Raw genomic sequence first — 9,700 nt, 5'->3', positions numbered from 1 at the left:
TGGACGGGAGCCCCTGTCCTGGGGCTAGCCTGGGAGCCTGGGCGGGACCATCAAAGCCCTCGGCCCTGTCATTACAGGCTGGGAAGCCAGCAGGGGAGCAGCTGTGAGGACGAGAATGCCCATTTTACGGATGGGAAAGCTGCAGCGGCGCGGGACCCAGCTCTGTGAGCAAAGCCCGGGCCGCCCCCTGTCATGCTGTGGGCGGGGGTCTGTGGGCGTCCTTCTCATTCAACATCTGCGGAAGCCGACACCCAGAGTGGGCAGGTCCCTCCTCCTGGGAGGGGAGGAGGAGGGGCGCTCCCGGTGGAGGCCCGGGATCAGCCGGGTCTGGGGTGGAAGCAGAGGGCGAGGGCGGGGCTGCCTGGGCCGCTCCGGACAGGGGAGTGAGCCCACCCAGATGAGGTCCTTTGCGGCCTCCGAGGTGCCCGCCTGACTCACTCTGTGAGTTCAGAGTTCAGGCCTGCTCCGCCCGCCCCCCGCCCCAGCCCTGGGCACCAGGAGGCCACGAGGGGAGGTGGGGCTTGGGGGGGGTCGGGCTGGGCTGGGTGGCCAGGGGCGGGGGGCTTACCAGGCCCAGCGGTGGCTGGGAACAGGCCTGAGCCAGGGAGGGTGGGCGGAATGGCGGGGCGGGAACTGAGCACCTGGCCCGCGGCCCCCGGGGGAGATTTGCCCGCTCCTTCCTGGGCCTCATCTGGACCAGGGGGCGTGCTGACCCCCGCCCAGGGCTTCAGGTACCAGGAGAAGAGTCTGGATCTTCGAGAGCGAGCGTTCAGTCCTCTGAGCCTCCTCCTGTGGTCGCCCAAGCCGTGGCCCTGGGGAGGGTGACAGCAGTGGGGACGGTGGCGGGAGGGATCAGAGCAGTGGCAGCAGAGGTGTGGGAGCCTGGCAGACTGCCCAAGGCCTTCTGGAGCCCGGGCTGCAGCAGGCTTCTTGCCTGCCTCGGGCCCTTCTCTGCCCGTGAGGCCATCTGTCTCCTGAGCTCCGGCCCCAGTGACGCCAGGTGTGCGGCCTTGTCCCCTCCTGACCCGTGTCCTCCCTGGGAAATGGGGGTGAGGTCACGTCAGCCGCCCCCGTGGGGCTCCCACTGGGCCTGAGCCCTGTGGCCTGGCAGGGGTGGAGTGGCGGGTCCTAAATAAACAGCAGTGACCCGCCGCCCGCCTGCCCCTCGGGGGGCACCTGGCGCTCTCCTGAGGTCTAGGGCAGGGGCAGCGGAGGGTAGCGGCCTCGGTTCCCGCCTGTTTATACCACCGTTTGGGTGCTCACGGCTGGGCGTCTGTCCCACCCCTGGGTCTCCGCCCAGTGCCCAAAGCCCCGGCCGGCCTCCTGGTGCACGGTACCATCCACGGGTGCACGCACCGCCTGTCTTGGGGTCCCTGGCCCCATGGTCCCGGGGGAGTTCGAGGCCCCCAGTGGATCTCCCTGCAGCCCTGGGTGGGGGAGGGTTTGTCTCACGGGTGGAGACCCCGCTACTTGCCCCAGCAGGGTGCCCGGAGCCCCCGGGGGCCGGGGCTCGGCCCTGGAGTCTGCGCCCAGCAAACAGGAAGCGCGGAGGGTGACTTCTCCCCGATGATATTGTGTTTACCAAGGCGGGATCCAGGGTCCGTTTCCACACAGGAAGCCCAGGAGGCTGGGAGGGGGCCGGGAAGGAATTCCCTGGGCTGGCCAAGAAGCCAGGCTTCCTGTGGTCAGGTCTTAGAGTGGGGGTGGAGGTGGGGATGGAGCCGCCAAGAGCTCAGGGAGGCCCCTCCCCACTCGGAACTCAGGGCTGGGGACCCTGGAAGGCCTGTGCCCCCCAGCCCCTTGAGGCTGGGGACAGGAAGGCCCAGGCCCAGGGCCTATCTCCCTACCAGACGGGCAGAGGGCCAAGGGGCATTGCGTCTCCCCCTCCCGAGTCCGGCGTGGCCTGGCACAGGGGCAGGTGGGCTCACAGGGACGTTGGAGGTCTCGGGGAGGGGTCTTCTGGGAGGGGGTGGGAGCTGGGGCGGGGCCTCCGCAGGCGCTGTACCTGGAGCCTGCCCTGTGGGCCCTCCCTCTGTGCCCGCCGCCCTGCCCGGGGGCCACGCGCCTCTGCGCCCCACTCCAGCCTTGGGCAGCCAGAGGGTCCTTCTCAAACTTCCTCTGACCAGGTTACTTCATCTCAGATTAAAAACCACCAATGCTCTGCTCAGCCTTCCAAACAAAGGCGGGCCTGGTAGCCAGGCCTGGAGGCCTTCATGAATGTATGTCTTCCTCCCTCCCCTGCCCTCCCCTCCCCTCCCTTCCCCTCCCCTCCCCTCCCCTCCCCCTCCCCTCCCCCCTTTACCTGGAGAAACAACCCCCACAGAGACAAGCACAGAGTTTCATTACGCACCCACCACCCAGCTGCACCAAACCTTAGCCTCCTGCTATCTTGTATTTGTTTCAGAATCACCTTTCGAAAATAAACTTTATCTTAGATTTATAGAAAAACTCAGAAGATAGTACAGAGAGGCTATATGGGTATATAGCCTCTATGGGCTATATGGGCTATATGGGTATACCCCATACCCAGGTTCCTCTAATATTAACATCTTACGTTAGTGTGGTGTTGTACATTTGTTATAATGATAATTGTTATTAACTGAAGTCCACTCTTTGTTCAGATTTTCCCTAATGTCCTTTTTCTGGTCCCGGGTCCCACCCAGGGTAACACTGTGAAAGGGCGGTGGCACCTACGCAAACGACTTGGAATTATCCTACACGAGCAAGCTGTTATTACACCATCACTCGCGTCTACTGGTGTGGACTTGCGGGTATCTATTTTATACTTTGGGTTATAATCCAATACTACTTAATTTTGTTACTCAAATCCACTGGGAGCCCTTCCATTTGGCCGGTGTCATTTTTAAAGTCCTCGATGGTTGCATGGAGGCCCTTGTGCCCTCCCCAGGTGGCCCAGTCTGGAATGGGCAGCCCACCAGCCATCCCGTGGCGAATTCGGGGCCCCCTCCCCGCCCCGGCCCGCCGGCCTGGCCTTTCTGCTGACTCTGTGTCGGTGGCCACAGTGTCCTCACCAGCCTCCCACTGGACATTCTGTGCCCGTGGGCCTGGCTCTCCAGCACTGGGAGGCCCCGAGCCCCTGAGATGACAGCTGTGAGGGCTGAGGCCCTGGGGGCGCTGCAGTCTCTGAGTGCCCAGGTGGGGGGAGCAGTCAGCCTAGGTCCCCTCCTGGGGCTTCCTGAGCGGAGGGGAGCTCCAGGGGACAGGGACTGTGCCGGGGAGGCACCCAGGCCCCACCTTTGAGCAACCCTGGAGATCTGGGAGTGGTGATGGCATCCTTGGGGGTTGCCCAAGGCGGGGTCCGTCTCCTCCAAGGCCAGGTGCCAGGCTCTGGGCCTCACAGTGGCCTCAGTGGCTGACGCAGGAGGCGGCCTGCTGGCTGGAGGGCTTGGGGCTGCAGCCTCAGTGCCGACGATGCTGGTCTAATAGCTGGTGTGACCTGGCCACCCGGCCCGGCCCCGGGGCTGGAGAAGGGGCAGTGGCGTCCCTGAGAACCCATAGGGTGGCTCCAGGGTGAGGTCACCCTATACCTGACTTCACGCTCTCATCACTTGGGGAATGCGAGGTCAGCTGGGACGTGCCGCCCACCCCCTGGGCAGCCAGGCCTCCTGCCATTGGCCATCTGGTCTGCCCACCGCCTCCAGCCATCTCCAGGGACAGCCATTTGCCCACACCCCCAATCTGGAGAAAGGCAGCCTCTCCCCCACTGGCTCCTGCTTTTCTCAGCTATTTGGGAAAACATGGTCCAGGTTAATAAATGGTTTCAAATGTCCTCTGAAGACGACCTAGATGCTCCACTGAGAGAAAACGCCCAACCTGGGGGCAGCTGGTGCCCCGAGCACCCCCAGAATGGACCCCTGGGTATGGGGCCTGAGACAGATGTGGCACTGCGGGTCCCGGGCAGGTCCCCCTCCTGTGCCTTGATTTCCCCTCCAGTGGAAGGAGCCACTGCCGGGCTGTGTCTGAGACGCCCAGACAGCGGACACAGACCTCGTTGGTTTGGAATAAATCTCTCCCGCTTCTCCAGCACCTGAGACGTGGGGCCGCATTTCTTGCAGCCTCGGTGGCCACCTGGGGAGGCTGGTCTGCCTGGCAGAGGGGTGACGCTCTAAGTCCAGTGCCCGGGGCTGATCTGTGCTGCCCAGGGCTCGCTGGCATCTTGACGAGGCAGGATGAGCCCCGGCTGAGAACTCGGGACCGGACGGGGAGGATCTGCAGCTGAGCCGGCCCCGCCTGCCCGTCCACCAGCCACACTGTGTCCCCTGAGCCGGGCCCGGCTCAGCCACCATCTGGGCCCCAGACTGAGGTCGAGAAGAGGCTGGTGCTCGCTCCACGTCCTTGCAGTTTGGCTTCAGGAAGGAATCTTGTGGGGACTTCCCAAGCCCTGTGCGCCCAGCCCTGGGCTGGGCCGAGCCAAGGGGGACAGAAGGTGGAGACCCAGGTCCTGCCGCAGGGAACCGGGGCTTTCTGGGCGCGGGGGCAGGAGGGGTCTGTGGGTGGTGGCCTGGAGCCTGGAGACGTGAGGAGGCCGTCCTGCACTGCGCTTCCCAAGGCACCAAGCCTGGGTGCGAATCCCAGCTCTGCACCTGGGGCTTCACCATCTCCCAAACAGGGCAACAAGGCCATAGTGAGGGTCACGGGGGCTCCATGTGCACGATTCTTCGCCTGTGTCAGCAAGCGCCCGTCTCTGTTGTTCTAACATCAGTGCAGGGCTGACTCACGGTCCCGCCCCCATCCACCCAGGGTGCGCAGCACGCCCCGGAAGCCAGGCTCCCCCAGGGGGTTCCCGTATCGCTCCAGCCCCCGGGGAGCCTGCTGCCTCCTTCCCAGGAGCAAAGGTCCCGGCTCCATTTCTCGCCACTCATCTTCGGGTGATTTCATTTGCCCAGAAGTGACCTGCCGAGCTCCGGGGCTCCTACGGGATGAGTGGAGCTGAGGGGGAGGGGCAGCCCATGGAGGGAGGGGGCCGCTCCAGAAGGAGGGTGGTGGGCCCAGCGTAAGGGTCAGCCTCTGATGAGGGCCCTGCGGGTCTCCCGAGGGCGTGTGCAGCGGCAGCCCTGGGATGGGAAACTGACCCGCCTGGGGGCCCGCTGAGCTGTGAACGTCACCTGCCGGTCCCTGCTGATCACCACGCGTCAGTGACTGTCCTAGCAGGACGCGTTTGGAATCCCCTGGGTCTCCATACCTGTCTCACCCACCCCTCCTTGAGCTCCCACCAAGCCCCCAGCCTCCAACCCCGACAAGAACCTCAGCCCCTCTGGGTACCTGGGTGGCCGTTGCCTGGATGGGCTGCAGGGAAGATCGCTGACCGGGGCCCACGGTGCCCCCAGGCCTGCTGGCCACTCCTGACTTCAAGACCACCCGCTGCCTACATGTGGGGCCCATTTCTGGGGTCCTGGTCCCTAAACCGCCCTGCAGACAGGGCGACCCTGCTCTTGCCTCTGTAAGGGATGGTCTGCCGGTGGCTCTCTCTGGCTGAGCCTGACTTTCCTCGGCGGGGATCCGGGCTCAGCCAACACACTCATCTGCTGACTTTCCTCGGCGGGGATCCGGGCTCATCTACTCATCTGCTGAGCCTGTCACAGAAGGCTGGTCTCATGCACATGCTGGCGGGCAGCCCTCCCACAGCCAGGAAGCGCAGTGTTGCCCCAGTTCCGTTTCTGGAGCAGGACAGAGCCAGGTCTGTGTCCTGGTTCCTGCACTTCCTGCTGTGTGATGCTGGGCCGGGGAGTGACCTCACCTCTCTGAGCCTCAGTCTCGCCACTGGGAAAGTGCAGAGGATAAGCAGACCGTCCCTCAGGGTGGCAGTGTGGGGGACCGAGGGAGCATTCAGGGACCCAGGGCCTATCCTTCGAGGTCAGGCACCTCCCGGCCCTGCCTGCGCTTCAGGGCCACACTCAGGCAGCTGTGGGCTGGCATCTCTGCTCCCTGCATCCGCTTCTGGGCTCGGGTTTCTGGGGCCTTCTGGGGGTTTCCCGGCTTTTCTGGAGGCCGGGCAAGACCGACCCTTTCAGGGACGTGAGCCTAGATGTTCACGTGTCTCTCAAGCCTCCGGACCCTGCACTGGTCCACTCAGAGGGATGCACCGGGCAGTGGGAGGCCTGGGATCTCCCAAGGATGGACTGTTCTCGGCTGTATCACGCTGGGGGGATGCTGAGGTGCCCCAGGGCCTGGTGAGCTCCAGATGGGGACTCCCGTTCTCGAGCCCTTTGGGCCTGGAAACCCCAGCCTGACGGAGGCCCCGAAATCATGCCTCCTGGTCCCCAGGTCTGGAGTGGGGTTGTCTCAGAGCAGCAAAGCAGATGGCTGTGAGCTGGGCGGCCTGGCAGGTGACCCCTCCTCCGAAACCCAGGCACCGGGGTGGGGGGGTGCATCTCACGGTCCCATCTCCCTGCTGGCCCCCTGCCGTGCTCTCCTCTCTCTCCTTGGAGAGAAAAGCGTCTTCTCCTGCATCAGCCAGAAGGGAATCGGGAATCCGGGAAGCAGTGGCAGCGGGACCAGCGGGCTGGTGCCCCTGCCTGGCCTGGGAGGGCAAGGCTGGCCTCATGTTCCATCCCAGTGTGAGCCGAGGGTGGGCCGTCTACCCACAGTTCACGGTTTCCCTATAAACACCACGGTGACCCCGAGGGCCTGCCCTGAAGACCCCCAGTTAGCTTCACGCAGGGGCCGGGGTGGGGGGCAGTTTCCCAGGGCTGGCAGGTGTGTGAGGGGAACCAGGAGGTCCTGGGCACAGTCCCGGGGACCCCAGGCCCCTCCATGGGCCACGACAGGCAGTGAGGGCTGGGAATTTGGCACGGCTCTGAGCCCTCGGGGGAAGGTCCCGACTCAGCCAGTCCTGGGCAGGGCCCAGGGCTGGGGCGGGCGGGTGGCAGGCGGGGAGGCGGCCGCCGGCCGAGCGCGGCTGGAGCATCGCAGGGTTCACTTATTTCACATTATGCTGATTGGATGGTGAGATTTAGTCCCGGGGGAAACGCGTGTCAGGCCATGCGATTTGTTAATAAGCTGAGGAAGAGCATGAGCTTGGTGGGAAGCACGCCTCCCCCGGAAGGACAGAGTTGTTACTTGGCGCACACGGGCACACATACACGCACACACACACATGCAGGAGCGCACACACACGTGGGAGTTTGGCCCCAATGCTCTGTGCTTGTCACGTCAAAGTTCTTGGAATCCCGATGCTGGGGGCGTCTTTCCCACCAGGAGCCCTGCTCTCGGCCCCTTTCCCCACCTGCCCCGGTCCTGGAGGGCCAGCCGGCCGGCCGGCTCAGGGGCTCAGTGGTAGGAGTGGTGACCTTCCAAGCAGTGAGCATGTGACACTCGGGCAGAGGACGGGCAGGCTGGGTGTCGCCTGGGGCTGTTGGGGTGAAGAGTCCAGATTCTGGACCAACAGGGCAGCAGGAGGGCCCCTGAGCTGCTGCCGGGAGGAGGGCGGGGCTCTGTGCTGCTGCCGGGCTGGGCAGGTGCCGTTGGCTGACGCTGGGGTTGAGAGAGCAGGGCCCAGTGGGCACCTTGGTCTGTGGAGGCCAGTGGACCAGCTGCCCCCTCATCAGCCTCCCCGCTGGGTTGCATAGGGGTCTTTAAGTGTCATTTAAGAACCCCGCCCAGTTAGCCACGCTGGCTGACAGCAGCTGAGCTGGTCCTGAGCCAGGTGGGATGAGAAGCCCTCCCTCCATCTCCCCTGGGGGCAGGCGGGGGTCCAGGCTCCTGGCAGTCAAAGCTGAGGTGCTGAAGCTCTGTAGGGGAGCCCCTCCTTTTTGGAGCCCCCCAGGGGCTGGGGCCGCGGGGCTGGGAGGAGCGGGGGTCCGGGAGGCTGCAGGAGATGGGTGTGGGTGGTGGTGCGTGGGCCCCGGGACTGTCCAGGGTGAGGGCAGCCACCTGGCGGGCCGGGTGGATGCCGTTTGGGGGGCACGCACCTTTAAAAAATGATTACTTCCTCATCCTTTCTCTGGGTTTGTTTCTCCAGAAATGTTCATCTCCAGAGCCCCTGTGGCTCCACGGCAGAGAGGGGCCTGGCTCCAGAGAGGGCTGCCCCCCAGTTCCTGTAGTTCCTGCTCTTTTCCCGGGATCTGGTGGAGGGGTGGGGCCAGCTGTCAGCTCCAAACGGCAGAGTCTGGACAGCCTCATTCAGCAAGGGGAGGGCAACTGAGGCGAGGGGCGCGGGCTCGTGCCAAGGTCTCCCGGGCAGTTAGAGGGGCCAGGACTGGGCCCAGGCCGAAGGTCTCCATCAGCTCCCTTTCCTGTCCTGTCTGTCCCCCTGCCCTTGTCGGCTTCCTCTTGCCCTCCCTCTGTCCCTCATGGTGGGCTCTGTCGCCGGCCCCAGTCCTCCCTGGCTGGCCCTCCCTGGGTGCCGTGAGCCAGGACCCGTGCGTCTGGCTTCCAGGCCTGGTCCTGGCACTTAGATCACAAGGTGGTTTCTCCCCAGGAGGCCCCCTTTCTGTCCCCAGGCACCAGGAATGGGGCAGCGGGAGGAGGGGGTGGGTCTGGGGGCTGCTGGCTCAGGCTGCCCCCCACCCACCTCAGAGCCAGCCTCCACCGGCCGTGCTCTCTGGGAGGCTCTGGCCTCCATGCCTCCCTCTCAGCCCCCATCAGCACCCCCTCCTGAAACGGGGCCTCGGGTAGCAGGGCAGTGTCTCCTGTCCCCCAACTGGCAGGCGCCCTGTGTCCCCTCGCCCAGTGCTGGGGTCAGGACAGCCTGCCTTGCAGGGAGGAAGGTGTAGGTGAGATCTGAGTGAGGCACAGGTGAGGGCTGTCCCTTTGGGTGGCTGATGGAAACTTCCTGAAGTTTTTCATCTACTCCAGGTCTTCACCGCGAGCTCTGCTCAAACCGTCAACTCCAGTTCCAGCTGCTCCTCAGTGGCGCCTGGGGTAGTGAGACCTTCCTGCCTCTGGCCGTGGGGGCACTGTGTGCCTGTGACAGTCTGGGGTCTGGGGTCTGAGGGTCTCAGGGCCCGCAGGTATGGGGGACTGGGGGCCTGGGGGCCTGGGGGTCTGGGGGCCTGAGGGTCTCAGGGTCTCAGGCCCTGCAGGCATGGGGCTTGGGGGCCTGAGGGTCTGGGGGTCTGGGGGCCTGAGGGTCTGGGGACCTGAGGGTCTGGGGGTCTCAGGGTCTCAGGGTCTCAGGGCTCGCAGGTATGGGGCCTGGGGGCCTGGGGGTCTGGGGGTCTTGGGTCTGGGGTCTGAGGGTCTGAGGGTCTCAGGGCCCGCAGGTATGGGGGCCTGGGGACCTGGGGGCCTGAGGGTCTGGGGGTCTGGGGTCTGAGGGTCTGGGGGTCTCAGGGTCTGAGGGTCTGGGAACCTGATGGTCTGGGGGTCTGGGGGTCTGAGGGTCTGAGAGTCTCAGGGCCCGCAGGTATGGGGCCTGGGGGCCTAGGGGCCTCAGGGTCTGGGGCTCTGGGGCAATGAGGCTCAAGGTGTCTCAGGGTCTGTGATCTGAGGGTGGGACGATTTGGGAATCTGAGGGTCTGGGGATCTGAGGGTCTAGCTCAGGTCTTTGGGCTGCTTTGGAGTTTCCCTTGAAGGAAGCTGGAGTTTGGTACAAGGATTTTCTGTTTGAAGCTTCTGTTGGCCCCAGCTGGCCATGCAAGGGGCAGGTGGGCCTCCAGAGGCCCCTGGCCTCCCAGTCTAGAGTCCTGGGCAGACTGGCCCAGACCCCAAGGGCATCCCCAAAGGCGGTGGGCCAGGG

This window comes from Lagenorhynchus albirostris, chromosome 1, assembly GCF_949774975.1.
Source record: "Lagenorhynchus albirostris chromosome 1, mLagAlb1.1, whole genome shotgun sequence".
Classification (NCBI taxonomy): domain Eukaryota; kingdom Metazoa; phylum Chordata; class Mammalia; order Artiodactyla; family Delphinidae; genus Lagenorhynchus; species Lagenorhynchus albirostris.
Note: the sequence above shows the minus strand (reverse complement) of the source record.